Source organism: Bubalus kerabau, chromosome 1 (assembly GCF_029407905.1).
Source record: "Bubalus kerabau isolate K-KA32 ecotype Philippines breed swamp buffalo chromosome 1, PCC_UOA_SB_1v2, whole genome shotgun sequence".
Lineage (NCBI taxonomy): Eukaryota > Metazoa > Chordata > Mammalia > Artiodactyla > Bovidae > Bubalus > Bubalus kerabau.
This window is the reverse complement of record NC_073624.1, coordinates 70,956,192-70,977,089: the sequence shown is the minus strand read 5'-3', so window position 1 is coordinate 70,977,089 and position 20,898 is coordinate 70,956,192. Positions and strand designations below refer to the sequence as shown.

Sequence of the window (20,898 nt, the reverse complement as noted above, 5' to 3'; positions counted from 1 at the left end):
CAGGAGGAGAAGGGGACGACAGAGGATGAGATGGCTGGATGGCATCACTGACTCGATGGACGTGAGTCTGAGTGAACTCCGGGAGTTGGTGAGGGACAGGGAGGCCTGGCGTGCTGCGATTCATGGGGTCACAAAGAGTCAGACACGACTGAGCGACTGAACTGAACTGAATGTTTGTATTAGTTTTCTAGGGCTGCTGTGGCTTAGAAAATGTGTGGCTTAGGGCTTAGGGCTGTGGCTTAGGGCTTCCCCAGTGGCTCAGTGGTAAAGAATCTGCCTGCAATGCAGGAAACACAGGAGACACAGGTTCGATCCCTGGGTCAGGAAGATCCCCTGGAGAAGGAAATGGCAACCCACACCAGTATTCTTGCCTGGAGTATCCCACTGGCAGAGGAGCCTGGCAGGCTATAGTCTATAGGGTCACAAAGAGTTAGACACAACTGAAGCAACTTAGCACAGGCACTAGTATATATGCATCTCAGGATTTTCTAAGCAACAGGTGGTGATGCCAGCCTCTCCGTGAGGTCCCCTTTCTTGAGTTCTTAGCAGCAATCCCAGGCATACTAACGGTAAATATGCATTGATACTGAGGCAGTGTAACATTAATTTTATCTGAGTTACTTTAAAAAGTCTTATACTAAGCTCCATTTGGCAACAGATCTCTCTTGACACTGCTTAATGCCCTGCTCTCAACCATCAAATTTCTGCTTTACAACTGCTTGTCCAGAGTAAGAATCCAGTGAAAGGTGTTTCTCTTCTTTTTTTTTTTTTTTTTTTGAGGAAATATGTTATGCACATCAACCTCTTATTATCCTCTCCAGGGGGACCTGTGTAACATAAATTATAGTGATTTATTAGGAACAGAGAACCTATTAGAGTGTCCTTACTCAGCGGTTTTCATGGAGTGCTCTATAAGCAGAAGAATATTTGTCATTGTTGGATGGGTTTGGAATAAATAAAATAGAGAACTAGTATACGGTGCATAGAGTTTGACACATCAGATGAATTTGTATATCATCACAATCCAGTGTACCCGTGGTGTTTTGTACACGCATATTAGGAATTCTGATTCTGCATTTTCTCTGCATTTGAGCTGCTGATGTCTCAAATCGAATGTGGGATCTAGAATATCCTTTGTGGGCCACTTGTGGCAAGGACAGAAACTATTACACTGTTTTAGAAAAGATGCAGGCGTCTTCTGAGGCAGATATTGCAAAACAGTAACGCCATGAAGAGCAGTCAGGTCGGTGAATGGGCATATGGGAGATGACTGGGTGAGGAATTCGGGAGTAATCTAATTTCTTCCTGGGAGCTTGATGACTATCATGTACAAATGGCTGATTTTAATTTCCTGTAATAATGGAGACTTAAAATACACTCATGGTGGAAAAGATGGGTGAAAGGAACATGGATTTCCTTCCTGGGAACCTGATATGTTGTACTTTCTTGCATAGCACCTCTAAGTGATAAAATGAAATGAGGATCCTGGCATTCCATTTTTTCCTCTTGCTTTATGTATGTCTAGAAGTTTTTCTTATATACAAATGAAATAAGAAAACGGATTAGAGTTGATATTCATGTATGTAGATAAGTACTTATTTTTCTAAAATTTGTTGAGTATCTTCTATATGGCTAGTATGGGGTACAAAGGTGTTTATGGTATTTTGTTTCCTCCAAACAGATTTCAGTCTAGTAGAGGAAACTGTCAAATTATCAGGTATGAAAATTTATGTTGTCAATTATCTTTTATCTTGACCAATTAATAAATTGTTTCAGCAATAATTATTAATTATTGCTTTATTCTATAAAGTATAGGAATGACTCTCAGATTTTGGTGCACATCAGAATTTGGCATGCAGGATCTCTTGTGGGTTTTTAAAAAAGTATAAGTGGTCAGCTTCTATCTCTGCTTAATCTTATTCTATAAGTCTGTAGCGGGACCTGGGCATATATATTTGTAAAAGGCACTGCAGACAATTCCGATGCTAGCCAAAGCTCTTGAACCCCTGCTACAAGTGCTTAGAAGCAGATATACATTATTTACTTATGGCATGAATGGTTTCAAAGTCATATGGTGTTTTTTAGCTGTAGCATGCAAACTCTTAGTTGAGGCATGTGGGATCTAATTCCCTGACCAGGAACCAAACCCAGCCCCCCTGCACTGGGAGCACAGTCTTAGCCACTGGACACCAGGGAAGTCCAGTAGCATTGACATATACACACTACCATGTGTAAAATAGATAGTGGGAACTGCCTATAAAGCACAGGGAGCTCAACTTGATTCTCTGTGGTGCTGTAGACAGGTGGGTTGGGAGAGGGAGGGAGGCTGAAGAGGGAGGGGATATATGTGTGTGTATATAGATAGTTATTTCACTTTGTTGTACAGCAGAAACTAATATGACATTGTAAAGCAACTACACTCCAATTCAAAAAAATGATGGGGGTGAGAGGGAAGTTCAAGAGGGAGGGAACATATGTATACTTATGACTGATTCATGTTATTGTACAACAAAAACCAGTACAACACTGTAAAGCAATTATCTTCCAATTAAAAATAAATTTTAAAAAGGGAAGAAAAACAATCATATCATTTTGCAGAAGACAGGAATTTGTCTGGAACTTTGAGCCAGAATTTCAGTGAGGGCAATTCAGTGCCAGCACGGGCTGTTGGAGACTTCAGCTGGCTCTTGTATCAAAGGGATTCGATTGGCAGTGTTTATCCATCCCAGTTGGATGCTTAAGGACACTGGTTCTTGCTTCTTGGTTACTGGTTTGAATGAAACTCATCCTGCACAGATGGGCCATGGTTTGTGAGCACAGATGGAGAAGGAACAATAAGTTCAGTGGCACAGCCCACATATGGGAAGGAGCAAGAGAGAAAGAGACAAAATCTGAAGGTGGAGGCACTAAACAAAATTAACTTTCACCTGGTCAGTGTTATGACAGAAAGCATTTGTTTATGGTTCTTAATGAGGGTGTACATAGCAAGTCTTTTAGAAGCTCATCCAGATTTACTTTATTTATTGCCTCTAAATAACATGATAAATACCCTCCAAGCACTCACTATATAAAAATCACTAACAATGCAGCAGGACTGAAGTAAAAAGAAACCTCAGTGACAAATTACATGCTTTTCTTAAAGCAGAAGGAACCGAGTTAATAAGGATGGAAACAGTTGACTGACATTCTGTTCTAAACAATAAAGGTCTCAAGTTAGTACATGGGATTTCTCTTTAAAAAAAAAAAAAGAATTACTCCTTCTGGTGACACGATGTCTTCATTTTCAGTATTTGATATTTGCTCTGGCTTTGAAATTTGATCTTTTTAGTTTTGTGATAAAAGTATGAGAGTATATTCATATATATATATACACACACACACACACATGAGGATATACTCAAAAGAGCATAAATTATATGGACTGTAACCCACTAGGCTCCTCTGTCCATCAAGTTTTCCAGGCAAGAGTACTAGAGTGGGTTGTCATTCGCTTCTCCAGGAGATCTTTCTGATCCAGGGATCGAACCCCAGTGTCCTGCATTGCAGGTAGATCCTTTACCACTAAGCCACCAGGGAAGCCCATAATCATTGCTACATATTCTATATTTTATAATCCTCATTTACAATTTATTTCCCATACTAAGTTTTAGCAAAATCCCACTCCCCCAGCATTACTCCTAGGCTGTTTGGTGAACACAGATGCACAAAAGACGCCTGAAGTCTAAATGAGCCAGATAAGTGAATGGACAATGAGGAAATATACAACCAGTGGTCCTGTGTCCACTGCCAAGGAGGCAGCTTACCTCATTTAGAACATCTCAGGAGGGGTCGACCAACTGATCCCCCTTCTCTTCTATAGGTTTGGAGAGCTATTGTTTCTCTGACAGCTGTAGAACTTCACTCTTTAATTTCCTCTTGCCCTACCCAGATTGTTTGAAAAATCACTCATTTCCTTATAGTATTCAGTATTATGTCATTGCTTGAAGCATAAAGGTTAGACTCAGTATTAACATCACCTACAAGGCCTTATGGCAGTGGTTCTTAACTGGGGATGGTTTTGTCCCCAAGGGCACATATGGCAAAATCTGGAGACATTTTTGATTCTCCTAGGATGTGAGGATTAGGGAATAGTGCCACTGGCATCTACCATGTAGACACAAGAGATGCTGTTGAACATCTTCCAGTGTGCAGGGCAGGTCCTCACAATAAAGAATTACTGACTGCGAATGTCAGTGCACTACGATTAAGAAACCTTGCCCTGTGGTATCTGGCCACTGCCTGTTTCACCAGCCGAATCTCTGACTACCTTCTTATTGCACTGTGCACTCCAAGGCACGCTGGTTTCCTTTCAGTTCTTTGAATAACTTCTGTCCCTTTCTATTTTTAGGCTTTTGCATTTGCAACTCTCCGTATTCAGACCCCATTTCTACTTCTTTCATTTGTCTTTCATAGTAGGAATTCACTCTGAATCCTTTAAAGCTCAGTTACCAGCATTCCTCAAGCACATATTCCATATCTCTCCCACTAGGTTAGGTGGGCCTTATCTGGAAGATCCCCTGGAGAAAGAAATGGCAACTCACTCCAGTATTCTTGCCCAGGAAATCCCATGGACAGAGGAGCCTGGCAGGCTACAGTCTATGGGGTCGCAAAAGAGTCAGACAACAGCAGCAAATGCTCTTAGAGCACCATGTATTCCTGTGCCTTTGACCTTAATAACACCCTGAGTGTATTGTGTAATCGGTTGTTCACATCTTACCTTCTTCCTAAGAATATAATCTGCAGCAGGGAAGGGCCAATTCAGTTTTGGATCTCCTGGGACTCTCATAGGGCTTTACACTTGGTAGTCACTCAATAAATATCTCGAATGAATGAATGATCAAATAAGTGATTTATAAGGTGATTTGTTGAGTAGACCTACTGCTATTTTTGACACATTAGCTGGGAGTGACGTCTCTCTTCTAAATCTATAGAGCATTTTCAAATTTAAACCATATCAGTTATTAATCACATACTGTTTTGTATAGTAATTATAGACAAAGTAGGATATATTGGTTGTGGCTTTTTGTTTGCTTGTTTGAAAGGATTTCATATCTTTATTGTTAGAGAGTTTCCATGATAAGTTTGTGAAGTCTATATGTTTATCAATTATGGGGATTTGAAGCGTTCAGTCCTGGAAAATACGGAAAATACAGATAAATCTAACTTTCTAAAAGAAATTTTTTTTTCTTTTAAATTGGAGTATAGTATATGTATATCTCCTCTTCCTTAGATTTCCCTCCTATTTAGGTCATCTCAGAGAATTGAGTCGGAGAAGGCAATGGCAACCCACTCTAGTACTCCTGCCTGGAAAATCCCATGGACTGAGGAGCCTGGTAGGCTGCAGTCCATGGGGTCGCACAGAGTCGGGCACGACTGAAGCGACTTAGCAGCAGCAGCAGCAGCAGAGCATTGAGTCGAGTTCCCTGTGCTTATTCAGTTGGTTACCTATTCTCATTAGTTACCTATTTTATACATAGTAGTGAAGTGAAGTGAAGTCGCTCAGTCGTGTCCGGCTCTTTGTGACCCCTTGAACAGTAGCCTACCAGGCTCCGCCGTCCATGGGATTTTCCAGGCAAGAATACTGAAGTGGGCTGCTATTTCCTTCTCCAGGGATCTTCCCAACCCAGGGATTGAACCCGGGTCTCCTGCATTGCAGGCAGAGGCTTTACCATCTGAGCCACCAGGGAAGTCCCCAATCTCCCAGTCCATCCCACTACCCCTTCCCCCTTGGGGTCATGGCTTTTTTGAGTTTGGTAGTTTTGTTACAAGTGCAAAATCACTCACCTTTTTTTTTTTTTAATCATCATTCCTTGCTGTCCTTATTCTCTCTCACTCCAATTACATCTGACTGACTTCCCTGGTGGCTCAGATGGTAAAGCATCTGCCTACAATGAGGGAGACCTGGGTTCAATCCCTGAGTGGGGAAGATCTCCTGGAGAAGGAAATGGCAACCCAATCCAGTATTCTTGCCTGGAAAATCCCATGGACGGAGGAGCCTGTAGGCTACAGTCCCTGGGGTCTCAAAGAGCCGGACACGACTGAGTGACTTCACTTTCACTCAATTTCTACTTTATCTTTGCATTGTTTGATTTTTTTAAAAATTAATGACTATTACTTTATATTCAGAAAGATGAGTAACATTTTAAAATTCTATTGGAATTGGACTGGATTCTGGGATTGTCTCATCCAATTCCCCAAAATATAATTTTATAGGAATTTAAAAACAAGAATATAGCACAAAATATGGCTATGGGGAAATTGGTGAGAAATTTAATTGAAGATTAACTATGTACATTAGAGTTGAGAATAAGAGATCATATTATGATCCAAACATCCTGCTTGGCTCACTGTCTAATATATACTCGGTCAAATATAGTTAACATAATTAGGCAGCTTACATAAAGCAGAGGTGTTCATCCTCTAGATTTTTCAAATAGAAAACAGACTGAATATCCTTATTATATTGATTAATCTATTATTCTGGAAAAACCTGAATGAACATTACAGCTAAAGAGAATAATGAGAAAACTTGAATTATAGGCCATTATATATGAATAAATTTGTGGAGAATGAATTGGCTCTGACCTTTCCTGTTGTAGGCAAGTCTAGTAAACATTTGAGTGTGTACATATGATTTGTCTTCCAAGTTATGCCTAAACATCCTCCTGTCCCTTCTTAGGGTGTGGGCTTGGCAAAGGGAGTTGGGGTCCAAGAGAGGTGAAGACATCTACTGCTTACATTGCTTTCTAATGAAGAAATGTGTGATCTGTTTTTAGCTGCCCTTGAGTCAAAATGCATCCAATTGCTGTCCATAATGTCATGTACCTGTTACACACATTTGTGTGTTAACTGGGTGATGATCTGTAAATACAGGACTTTGACTTACCCACCTTTGTTCCCAGCCTCTTTTAATCTTGGGCTATACAGTTAATTTTTCTTGAATGAATATATCAGATTTAATCATATGAAGTTGTTGATATTCAGCTATTATTTGACCTACATATATGACATTTTCATATGGTTCAGTTTAATATAAATGAGTGAATGGATGAATTCTAGATTTGTTTTTTTCCATAGAGAACCAATGTTCTAGGTGATAATGAAACAAATTTGAAATAATATTGTTTGCTTAGGCACATAATAGTTCAAGTAGATTTTCATAGGTTAGCCAGGAAACCTAGCCATTTTTTAAACCATTGATTCTGTAGGAAAATGCATGTCAACTACAAAATTCAACTTATATATGAACATTTGATACACACTGTATTCATAAATCAGTGATGTAAATCATTACACCTGTAAGAAAGTTCTTCATATTTTGGCAGGATCATTGATAGAGATTTCTCTGCTAGTTTTTTGGTTTAGGACCAGTGATTAGGAATAGGTAGAGAATTTACATGATAAAGTCAGTGTTGCTGGAATCTTTTTTTTTTTTTGATATTTATCTGAGGAATACAAAAACACAAATTTGACGAGATACATACACCCCTATGTTCATTGCAGCATTTTTCCCAATTGACAAGACACTGAAACAACCTAAGTGCCCATCGGATGAATGGATAATGAAGATGTGAGATATATATGTATACACATACACACACAATAGGTCCTTTTCTTGAGGCATTAACTCATTAATGGGAACCTGGGTCACAAGAGAACTGGATCTTTGAAATCTAAAGAAATGTAGCAAAAATGTGCAGAACTAATAAAAGCAAACATCTTTCCTAAGTGCTGATACATTCTGTATCAGTAATCTGCAATGAGTGAGATCATTTTTAGTCTTAGGGTTTGAAGAATTCCTTTGCTCATGGATGTTAAGATCTCCAAACACACAGGGAATATATGCAGTTTCATGAGAAACCTCATGATGAGAGTAGTGTTTCATTAGGAAACACAGGAAGGGTGATATTTCTGCCAAAGGGTGATGTAACTAACCATAATTTCAGCCTTGGAAAAGCAAGGGTAATTACTTAGCTCACTGCTCTCCATGTAGAAGTTGAACTAACTTTCCAGGTGCCAGTGTGACATGGCTGAAGGAGTGAGGTAGCCATCCATGCACGTGTTTCCTTGCAGGGAAGATCCTTAGTTGAGGGAGAGGAAGAGACAGAGGTTTGGATCATAGGTGTTTATTTACTCTTTAAATCCCTTGATGATATAAAAACAGCAACAACAACAATGATTAAAAAGTCATGAAGAATGGGAATCATTGCTGAGGAGGAGAATATTCTTAGGTGAGAATGCTGCTTCCTTTTCTGATTTTATTTTTTAGATAAAAAGGAACATGGGAACTTCAACATACTTTTCCATTTGCCTGATTAATATTGAGCAGGAGAAACTAACAACACTCTTAATGCTCATAAATATAAGTAGCTGTAGGCATGTTTCTTATTTTTTCTTATTAGAAGACACCTGGAGATTTTTCTTTAATGCATCAAGAAGTCTTATATGATGATTTTTTTGAAGGAAAAGCAAGCAAAACCCATTATTACTATGGAACGTAATTAAAAATAAGATGAAAAATGATATGATTGCCAATCCCTTTATCATGCCAGGGTATGTAAACACTTCATGTGGTGAGACTAGAAGTAAAACTAAAATTACTATTATTATTACAGGTACAATTATAAGCATAATGCTTTGTATCCCCTATAACCCTTTTACATACTTGTGTTTTTGAAACAATTCTCAGAACAATTGTCACAGATATTGGCAAAGTTTGATTCAGTCTTAATGTGCATGTTCTATTAATGTCCAGGTTACTACCAGATCCATCAGCAAAATTTGGGGTTGAATTGTATTGAGAGGAGTCATATTGTTGAATGAAGTTTTGTCTGTTCTGTTTCTCTGGTGTGTTTTTCCCTCATCATAGCTATCTCCTTCTGCTTTGTATGTTCAACATTATTCTTTGTGTTAAAATTAGCAGCAGAGGTGTTCGTGATTCATCACTTACCACTGATCTCTTGGACTAACACTTGCTTTGCATTTCCAGGTTGGTATTATGCCATCAATAACTGCTTTTTAAGTACACTTGCCAGCCAACTTTTAAATGTTATTTACATTATGGACCATATCTCCCCAGTTTGATCATTGAAAGCAAGCAGGGCCTAATTAGAATCTTTGCTGTGTTACGAGTAATTTACTGTTTCTTCACAATATTCCTTATACTATATCAGCTATATATTTCTTACCAGATAAGAAATTAAATTGGTCTGGAAAATTCATTCTGAAAATATTAGAGCACACTTGAAACTAAATAAGATTGGTAATACAGTAGGTCACCATAAATATTTGAATTATGTTCCATATGCTACAAAATATAGGTGATCAGAAGTGACACCATTTTGGAACATGGACACATTTGTGCTTTTATTGCAAGAGAAATTTATAGCCTAGATGACTATTAATTTCTGTTCTCCAAGTTCTCAAGATAAATACGCACAGCAATGTGTATTCTTTATAATGTTCTGTGGGTTCGTCAGCACCTGTCTTGGTTGTCGAAAAGTTCTTGGCTTTTGCACTGGACCCACCTCTTGATCTTCTCATGTATTGACTGGGACACGCCTTGTCTTACTCATGTCAGTCAGTCCCAATACAAACTTTCAGTCTTCCAGGTCACACCCCACCATGTCCCATACCCAATTATTTCAGCTTCTGTACACTGTCTTGTCCCATATAACACTCCTCCCTGACTCCTAAAACCTCTTCCTGGTGCTTTCTAGAGCCCACGGACTGTTATCAGAAAAATCTATGATAGTTTTAGACTTTTCTCAGTATATTCCTTTTACTTCATCTGATGTTTAACTTTCTCTGAGGTTGCTGTTTGCATGGCCAGCCTGGCAAGAAGTGGCTATCCTCCTCCTGTGCCTCCGCTTTCTAGCCCCAGGCCTGGTGATGGGATCCAGGTTTTCCTTGTTCCTCATTGCTGTTTCCAGCCCATGCTCTGGCCTCCTCCTAAACTCCTTTAAATTGTTCTTACCCATTTCTTTGGCCTCCAACTCCCTTGAGTCTTCTCTTTTTGTTTCTCCAGTTTCCCTCATGGATCTCTCTCTCTATCTTAATTTTTGGTTATTGAAATGTACACTTAGGCGATCCTTACCATACCCATGTCTCTGAGTTTCTAGGAGTCTCCATCTCCATTATCTTCTAACCCCAACCAGCTACCTCCTCACTCTGCCACCATCTGTGGGTTTCTAAGAATTCTGGTGTATTTTTACCTTATCTGAGCTTCTCCTCCTGCACAATGAAATGATGAAAATTAATGAGTGGTGGGAATGACCATTGTGAATTCCTCCTGTAGGATAAATTGTGTACTTTTATGTTGCTAGAATATACATCAGTGACACCATGGAAGAATTGTTGTGATGCCTATTTATAGCAAGGAGTCAGAAGAGATCTCAGTGGGAAATAAAAGTACTTTACTCTAAAAGCAGTGCCCTATGTTAATTCTTTGTTTTTTTTTTTTTCCATATACTGGTGTGATGTTATTGCTATGTTCATCCTGATTCTCCAGAAACTTCTCTAGAGCTGTGTGTGTGTGTGTGTGTGTGTGTGTGTGTGTGTGTGAATGAGAGAGAGAGAGAGAGAATATGAGAGAGAAAGAGAGAGGAAGGAGAAATTCCTCTCCTATGTAATTTCATCTATGTAGCCATGATCATGAGAGCTAGAGTCAACTTGCCTCATCTGGGTTTATTGTTCTGGCCATTTTAGAGAGACTTTGACCTCTATTTTAACTAGTGAAGCGATATAGAAGTATAGAGTGATTGCACTTTCTTTTGCCTTAATAGTCTACATTTATTTTGTGGATGGGTCAAGGGGAAGAACTATTTGTCTCGTCAGCTGAGGATGTCCTGCCATATTGTCTGATAGGCACTCTCTCATGTGAATTTAAGTTTTTCAGTCATGGGACAAAGAAACTATAGTGCATAGTTTATTGGAGTTGGTAACTTTGCAAGCAAAAGACATGCTGGTTTTTACCTGCATGACCTTAGATGAGTCACATCTCTGAATTACTCAGAGATATCATTTTGTTATCTATAAAATGACTATGATAATATCTTCCTCACAAGCATAATATTAGTGTTGAAAAGAAACATACAGGACAACCTGTCCAGCATGTCAAGCACATGCTAGGTCTTCCATAATTTGATGGCTTTCTTCTTTGCATCTCAATCGACCCCCACAGTGCTGCCACTGAGTGTTTCCCTTGTAGATTATGTGTCCAACTCAGTGGTTCAGAATAGCTGGCCTGTTTTCACTTGGGATAAAAATATAAAAGCTGTTTAAAACCAATTATTTGAGTTAAAATGTTACCTAATTTTTAATTAAAAATTAAATACATTGACAACATTTTCCATTTTCACTATTTACCATATTGTTCATTTAAAAATGCAAAAAAATAAAATATCCATCTTTATAAATTTTCTAATGTGTATCTATTAATTACACATTAAATACACGTTTGGCCCATGTATTAAGAGTGAAAATAATTATGGTTTTTGTGGCATGTTATTGTTATCACAGTACAGATAATAAATGCCAGAGATCCCTCTTAGATATGTATTAGATGTGAAGGAGGGGTTGGCGGAAGCAAACAAGAACTGAATAGTTTGGTCTACATTTTGTCCTTTGGGGTGGTTGTACTGGCTGTTATGACAGATGTCCCTTTTGCTGCTTAATAAACAAAGCTGATTTTGCTCACATTTGTTCTTGGCTCCTACCTTGCAACAGGTGGCCCATCAACCTGGTGTCAACTTTGCAACTGCTGGCTGTCAGGGGCTTTGAGAACCTTCTGTTATGATTAAAGCAATAGTTTAGGAGAAACTTAGGAAATCTGAGTTTACACAATCTGTTTAAACTTTCTTGTAATCTGAGATGGATTCTAGGTACTCATTTGATGCTTTTCTTTTGTGCTGTGTTGACATGATTGACCACTGGGGCTTCTATTGTTGGCCACATTGTGAGTACTGAGTTGCTGGCAGCTGAGAATTATTTCATAAATGTCTTTGCTTTGAGCCTTAGATAGAAGTGGTCTTTTTCTAAGACCTACTGATTTCTTACCCTGCAGACAAAGAGGTAAGGTTCAGAAGTTAAAGATGGGGAGAGAGAGGGAAGACTCACTGTGGAGGGGTGAATGAACATCGGTCTTCCTTTCCCTTCCTGGTCCAGCTCTTGGTAGACAGACTAGGTCCTCAAGCTCAGACTTATCATAGAAAATGAGTATGAACATGAGCTTTGTATACATTCATTGAGAACTTGATATGGCACTAGAGTAGTAGAAAAATATTTGGGGAATTTTCTCTCTTTGGAAAATAAGAACACATCCATGAAATGGCTTCCTGGGATCTGAACCCAACCAGTTTGATAACACGGAGAAGGCAATGGCACCCCACTCCAGTACTCTTGCCTGGCAAATCCCATGGACAGAAGAGCTTGGAAGGCTGCAGTCCGTGGGGTCGCTGAGGGTCGGACATGACTAAGCGACTTCACTTTCACTTTTCACTTTCATGTATTGGAGAAGAAAATGGCAACCCACTCCAGCGTTCTTGTCTGGAGAATCCCAGGGACGGGGGAGCCTGGTGGGCTGCCGTCTATGGGGTCGCGCAGAGTTGGACACGACTGAAGCGACTTAGCAGCAGTAGCAGCAGCAGTTTGATAATGGAGCCTGCCTCTATAGCACTGATGAGTCAGGAAGTAAACATCTAGACTGAAGGGTCAGAATCCTTTCATACAGAAAAAAGGATGACTGATTTGGATAACATGGAGACAGGAGATTTTTAGCCACTGCACCTCAGAACTCCTGAGCTCTTGTCTTAGTTCTCTGAATCAGTCTGGTGATGGAAAAGCATTAGAACATGCTGATGAAGCCTGTGAGTGGTACAGATACCTGGATTAGAATCTCCGCTTGATCATTTTTTACCTTTGACAAATGGGTAAATTAATTAAACCCTGCGTTCTTCAATTTCTTTATCTCTAAAATGGGAATAACTGCATAGAAGATTTAGATTACAAAGATAGAGTTCAAACTGGGGCTGGCATATGGCAAAGTGCCACATATGAAGATCTTTTTTTTTTTCTTCCCTGGAGCAGGAGTTAAATTTACTCTGTACAAAGTAGGATAATGTTGATGTACTATGCAAGGAAAAAAAATCACCAGATTGTTTTGGGATTCTTATATGAAAATGCTACACAAATATAAGTTATCAGTCATAACACTAGCAAAGAGAAACTATGAATCTTTTCTTGCTTTGCTTGTTACAATGAATTTCATTTTCTTAAAAAAAAATTTATGTAACTTCTCTTAAGAATAATTTTCCCTAGTAACTTTTTTTATCCTTGCTCTATTGTCCCGTGAACAACATTAATTTATTTGATTGTAAATATTATCCTCTTGCTGCTGCTGCTAAGTCACTTCAGTCGTGTCTGACTCTGTGTGACCCCATAGACGGCAGCCCACCAGGCTCCCCCGTCCCTGGGATTCTCCAGGCAAGAACACTTAGTCCATACCTTATGTCTAGGGCCATGTGCAAAGGCTGCATATGGCTTGTTGATTCTTTGTCTTGCAATCACATAAAATACAATCAAAATAGTAACTTACAAGTAACTTTCTTGGTCCAGCCTAGAAAATTTTCATTTACATATTTTAAGTTAGTCTTTTAGTTCAATGATTTTGTCTAATTTCATAGTTATAAATATGTGGCAGATGTCATTTAGCTAAATTTGAAAATTGGGATTAATTATTGTAGAAATAGTGCTTTTTAATATGTCATTCTATGAACCATGGGAGAGCTATTATGCAAAACAGAAGAATATTCTGTGGAAAAATGTAAGTCTTTGAGCTATTGGTTTTTAAAGGAAAGACCCTAAAATTATTATGAAATCGGATAAGTTAGGACTGTAATTTCAAGCTGTGTTCTGATTTATCTCATGCTGTTTGATATTGCTACATAAGTGATGCCAGCATGGTCAAGCATTTAAATGCAAATTTATAATTCTAAGTGCTCTCCTTTGTTGAAGGCATTTTGTTTAAGCTTGGAATCCCCAAAAGATTTACCACAATTTTGATTTCTTTCTGAAATGGAAACCTTTGATAAAAATAGGAGATACAGAGAATAAGCCAAATAATAGCATTAATCAGCAAATTCAAAACAGGCCATTGCCCAGGCTCTGCAAACCAAAACAAAATTGGACAGAGTGACCCCTGTCTGCCAGCTGATAGAGGAATCAGAGCTGTTTGTGAGAAAAAAGACAGAATATGTTGCATGAAAGGTCAAGTTGAGCTGGAGCTGAAAAGAGAAAAGCAGATTAGCAAGCAGATCAACCTGTCATAGTGACAAGGGATGTTTCCAGGCTTTGCCAAGAGACTGGAGGTTCCCATTAGCCAGAAGGAAGCAAATCTGTCATGGGTTCACCTCAGTGCAAATTGTGGGGAGACCTGGCCGAGAGGGGATCATGTGCTCCTCTCTCTTCTTTGTGTGACTTCTCACATTGGCAACATCCATCTGCTCAGGTGAAGCTTCCTGACACAAGTGAGCAATGGAAATCACACAAATGGAACACCTAACCAACCTTCCCATTTCACCAGAGATTTGTCAGAGGGCTAGAGAAAGGCAGTTGACTAATTCTGATTAATCTTCTTCATGGTTAGTGTTTGTTTATCTAAAAAGCATGATGTGAATGCCCCTTCTAATTATTGTATTATTAGATTTTTTTAATCCCTTAAGATATAAAATGTTAGTGGTCCTCATTGATTTGGTTCCCAAAAGTGCTAAAATATATATGGTATAAAAAAATGAAACAAGGTTGATTGTTTGCCATGTTAAGATATGTTAAGTTATTTTAGAGTCTAGACTACTTATTCATCTTGGCTTTCTGTACAGTGCACATAGTAAGTGCTCAATATTTTTTATTAGAGTTTTTCTCTAGGTAGAAGCTCTAGTTTGCATTGCAGTTAAGATGGAACAACCAAAACTTAAAAGTCAGAACTAGAAAATAAAATTTGGATTTGGTTACAAGTTTTCTCATAAAACATATTTTTCATTACAGGCACACCCCATTTTATTACATGTTACTTTATTGCACTTCGCAGATACTGTATCTTGTACAAACTAAAGTTTTGTAGCAACCCTTCATTGAGCAAGTCTATTGGTGCTATTTTTTAAACAGCGTTTCTCACTCTGTGTCCCATTTTGATAATTCTCACAATACTTCAAGTTTTTCATTATTCTTATGTTCGTAGTGATGTGGTCAATGATCTTTAATGTTAATTGTTTTGGGGTGCCTAAACCTTACCCATATAAAAGCACAAACGTAATGGGTAAATGTGTGTGTCCTGATTGTTCTACCGACCAACTCTTTCCCCATCTCTCTAACTCTCCTTGGGTCTCCCTATTCCCTGGGACACAACAGTATTGAAATCAGGTCAATTAATAACCCTACAGTGGTCTCTAATGTTCAAGTGAAACAAAGAGTCTTATGTCTCTCACTTTAAATCAAAAGCTGGAAATGATTAAGCTTAGTGAGGAAGGCATGTTGAAAGTTGAGACAGGCTGGAAGCTAGACATCTTGTGCCAGGTAGCCAAGTTGTGAATATAAAGAAACATTTCTTGAAGAAAATTAAAATTGACACTTCAGTGAACACACAAATGATTAAAAAAAAAACAAAGTGAAACAATCTTATTGTTGATATGGAGAAAGCTGTAGTGGTCTAGACAGAAGATCAGACTAACCACAAAATTCCCTTAAGCCAAAGCCTAATTGAGAGCAAGGCCCTAACTCTCTTCAGTGATTTGAAGCTGAGAGAGGCGAGGAAGCTACAAAGAAAAGTTTGACACTAGCATAGGCTCACTCATGAGGTTGAAGGAAAGAAGCCATTTCCATAACATAAAACTGCAAGGTGAAGAAGCAAGTGCTGATGTAGAAGCTGCAGCAAGTTATCCAGGAGATCTAGCCAGGGTTATGGATGATGGAGGCTACACCAAACAACAGATTTTCATTGTAGACAAGACAGCCTTCTATTGGAGGAAGAGGCTGTGTAGGACTTTCATAGCTAGAGGGGAGAAGTCAGTGGCTCTGGCTTCAGAGCTCAAAGCATAGGCTGACTCTCTTGTTAAGGACTAATGCAGCTGGTGGCTTGAAGTTGAAACTAGTGATCATTTACCATTCTGAAAATCCTAGGGCCCTTTAAGGCTTAGGCTAAATCTGCTCTTCCTGTGCTCTAGAAATTGAATAACAAAGCATGGATGACAACACATCTGATTACAACATGTGATTTTAAAGCCTACTGTTGAGACTTGACGTGAAGTGTTAGCTGCTCAGTAGTGTCAAATTCTTTGCGACCACATGGACTATAGCCCACCAGGCTCCTCTGTCCATGAAATTCTCCAGGCAAGAATACTGGAGTGGGTTGCCATTCCTTTCTCCTGGGGATTTTCCTGACCCAGGGATCAAACCTGGGTCTCCTGCATTGCAGGTAGATTCTTTACCATCTGAGCTACCAGGGAAGCACTGTTGAGACTTACTGCCACAAAAATTTTCTTTCAAAGTAGTATTGCTCATTGATAATGCACTTGGTCACCCAAGAGTTCTGATGCAGATGATAAGTTCAGTTCAATTCAGTCACTCAGTCGTGTCCAACTCTTTGTGACCCCATGGACTGCAGTATGCCAGGCTTCCCTGTCCATCACCAACTCTCGGAGCTTATTCAAACTCATGTCCATCTAGTCGGTGATGCCATCCAACCATCTCATCCTCTGTCATCTCCTTGTTCTCCCACCTTCAATCTTTCCCAGCATTAGGGTCTTTTCAAATGAGTCAGCTCTTTGTGTCAGCTGGCCAAAGTATTGGAGTTTCAGCTTCAGCATCAGTCCTTCCAATGAATATTCAGGACTGATTTCCTTTAGGATGGACTGGTTGGTTCTCCTTGCAGTCCAAGGGACTCTGAAGAGTCTTTTCCAATACCACAGTTCAAAAGTGTCAGTTCTTTAGTGCTCAGCTTTCTTTATAGTCCAACTCTCACATTCATACATGACTATGATATATGAGATTACTATTGTTTTCATGCTCACTAATGCAATATCTGTTTTGCAGTTCATAGATCAAGGGGTAGTTTCCACTTTCAAATCTTATGATTTAAGAAATATATTTCATGAGGCTATGGCTGATATAGATAATGACTCCTCTGATGGATCTGGGCAAAGTACAGTTGACCCTTGAATAATGTAATTTGAACTTCGTGGGTCTTCTTCTATGCAGATTGTTTTCAATAGTGAATACTGAAGTACTACATGATTTATGATTGAACCTGTGGATGCTGAAGTCCAACTGTAAGTTACTTGCAGTTTTGAACTGTATTGAGGGTTGGCATCCTGAACTCCCTCATTGTTCAAGGGTCGACTGTAAATTGAAAACCTTCTGGAAAGGAGTCACCATTCTAGATGCCATTAAGGATGTTTGTTATTCATGGGAAGAAGTCAAAATATCAACAGTAACAGTAGTTTGGAAGAAGCTGATTCCAGCCATCCTGGATGACTTTGAGAGCTTCCACACTTATGTGGACCAGGAAGCATCTGCAGATGCGGTGGAAATACCAAAAGAATTAGAATCAGAAGTAGAGCCTGAAGATGTAACTGAATTGTTGCAATCTCATGATAAAATTTTAGCAAACGAGGAGTTGCTTCTTATGGTGTGCAAATAAATGATTTATTGAGATGCAATCTACTCCTGGTAAAGATGCTCAAAAGATTGTTGAGATGACAACAAAAGATTTAGAATAGTACATAAGTTAATAAAGCAGAAGCACAGTTTGAGAGGATTGATTCCAATCTTCAAAGAAGTTCTGCTGTGGGTAAAATGCTATAAAACAGCATTGCATACTATAAAGAAATTGTTGGTGAAAGGAAAGGTCAACTGATGCAGCACATGTCATCATTGTCTTTTTTTTTTTTTTTAAAGAAATTGCCACAGCCCCCTCAATCCTTCAGCAGCCACCATTCTGATCAGTCAGTAGCCATCAAGATCAAGGCAAGACCCTCCAGCAGCAAAATACTCAGGAAAAGCTGAAGACTCAGATGATAGCTAGCATGTCTTAGCAATAAAATATTTTAATAAAGGTGTGTACATTATTTAGACAATGCTCTTGCACACTTAATGGCTACAATGTAGTGTAAACATATAGGCATTGGGAAACCAAAAAATTCATGGGACTTTTTACTTGTATTGCAGTGTATTGTATTGTAGTGATCTGGAACTGAAACTGCAGTATCTCTGAGACATGCTTCATTAAATGCCTTTAAAAATGCATGCTTATTATGCTTTACTAAGTGTGATGCAAAGCAAGTTAAAGCATATATATATATATATATATATATATATATATTTTACACTGGCATTAGCAAAATAGCAGTAAGATGTTCTTGCTAATTTTTACTTGGTCTGCCTGAAATATAGATATATTTTCTGTAGAAACTCTTCACTGTGAGTTGAAACAGTCCACAATAACATTTTTTTGATCTCTGTCCTACTGAGAAAAAGCATCAAATAATAGATTGTCATTATGTAGGAATCAGAATGATTTCTCAGGTGGAACAGGAGTTTCATCTATCTACAAAGTAGAAAGAGTCTGCAGAGGCTGTGTTCAAGTTAGTCAGTAGGCACCTTGAACATTGTCACCGAATCATTTTAGAAGAAGCTATGCCTATGAGAAGCACTGTAGCCCACCAGGCTCCTCTGTTCATGGGATTCTCCAGGCAAGAATACTGGAGTGGGTAACCATTCCCTTCTCCAAGGGGTCTTCCCAACCCAGGGTTTGAACCTGGGTCTCTTGCATTGCACATAGATTCTTTCCCATCTGAGCCACCAGGGAAGCCCTTATCTGTTGCTAGGCCCAATTTATCAAACTCTCCATGACTATTCAGCCCACATAATACGGTTAGGTTACTTACGCTGTAGATTTTGGAAAGTTATCTTTTCGGTAGTATACATCAAGTCTGTACAGAGAGCTAAGGAGAATGAATGCTGAGATCATGGAGCTGTTCATTGACTTTTCTAGTGTAGCTAAGGGTGATTGTACCAAATTATGGTGTGGTGAGATGGGGAAGGGGTCCAAATGATGCAGAGAATGTCTCCACATCCGAGGCAAGTAAGAGGAGTAGAAGCAGAATCTCTTCAAGCAGTAGAGGGAAGACAGTTGAGCCTGAGGTTGGAAAACTTTTAATTAAGTCAGACACAGAAAAGTACTTTAGAACAAATCTGCACTTCTGACATGACAGGCTTAACAAATGTCTATTTATCTCTTCTTTAAACTTTCTGATTAGGTAACTTAGGTTAGTTACCACAATAAGGATGATAATTTGCAGTAAAGAAAAAAAATTGAGAGGTAAAGGTTGGTAGGAAGTTTTGGGAAGAGACCTGTGGTTTTCCCTACCTGATTTTCTTCTCTTTGCCTTTTAAAATCCCATTTGTCAGCGTGTCAAGTTTAGAATATGAAGAGTGAAAGTGCAGTGGTAAAGCTACCCATCTCAGGTGCATTGAAAAACATACAGAGGCACAGAATGCTGTCTTTCCCTCTTGGGGCTGTTTTCTAGTGAGTCTCAAAGGCATATTGCTGCTGTAAGAAGTCTGCAGGGAATTCCAGACACACTTTAGCATCTTTCTAATCACAAAATAATAGTTTCTAATTTGTGGTCCATAAGTCTTGGGTTTGTAAATCTTTTAGTGTGTGGGCAATACTCTAACACAATGGTAACTTTCTTCTTTGTCATCTGATATTATTTAATTTGCCAATGAAGTGATTAAGCCTAGGAAATACACCATAAGACACTGGTATCCTAGATGTACATGTAATTGCTAAATTTAGATCTGAATTTAAAAACAAATCAATTTAATATAAGCAAAATACTTAGAGGTGTGAAATACTTTCTAGAATAAATGAAGGCAAGTGCACCTCTTGTCCTTACCTTGGTGGGTCCACCTCCTGTCCCCTATGCCCTTTCCCCTTTATTTCTAAGCTAATCATGCCAAGTAACAATCCCTTGTTATTAGCTTTGTTTTTGGGAAACAGGCCCAAATTACCATGTGTGAAGCACTGACTTCTGTCTTTTTTGGCTTCATTCTCATTACCAATACTTGTTAATTCTCTTTCCATCTTTCTATCATCTTTACTGTAACACACATCCACAAAACTATTTAGAAGTGAAAACTTTAAGAAGAAAGTTTTCAAGGATTAGGTATATCCAACAGGATAATGCTGTATTGATGGAATGATCAGTGACTGGGTTTCAGGTCTGAGATTGGTGGTGTGTTTACTTTTCTTATTTAACTGTTGGAACTCCTGGGAACCGAAAAAACTACTTGCAGTTGTATACCCTGGCCTCTTCACTTTGCTTCCTGACACGTGAGAGACACTTAGTACCTGATTGTAGGGAGTGATGAATGAGGATGAATGAATGATGGCTCAGCTACCTGTCTTGTTGATAAAAGGAGTTAAGGTTATGCTGCTGCTGCTAAGTCGCTTCAGTCATGTCCGACTCTGTGCGACCCCATAGACGGCAGCCCACCAGGCTCCCCCGTCCCTGGGATTCTCCAGGCAAGAACACTGGAGTGGGTTGCCATTGCCTTCTCCAATGCATGAAAGGGAAAAGTGAAAGTGAAGTTGCTCAGGTGTTCAATATTTTCAGCTGGTGGTGCTTTAGTCACTAAGTCATGTCCATCTCTTGTGACCCCATGGAGTGTAGCCTGCCAGATTCCTCTGTCCATGGGGTTCTCCAGGCAAGAATACTGGAGTGGGTTGCCATTTCCTTCTTCAGGGGATCTTTCCTACCCAGGAATTGAACCCGGGTCTCCTGCATTGCAGGCAGATTCTTT

General features: G+C 39.1%; 1 protein-coding gene and 1 pseudogene across 9 annotated transcripts in view; both read left to right on the top strand.

Moving 5' to 3' along the window:
* TAFA2 (TAFA chemokine like family member 2) overlaps nt 1-20,898 on the top strand; it is a 582,804-nt gene that overhangs the window by 201,626 nt on the left and 360,280 nt on the right. The gene's annotated exons all lie outside the window — the stretch shown is intronic.
* LOC129641220 (tigger transposable element-derived protein 1-like) lies at nt 15,490-18,163 on the top strand (annotated as a pseudogene).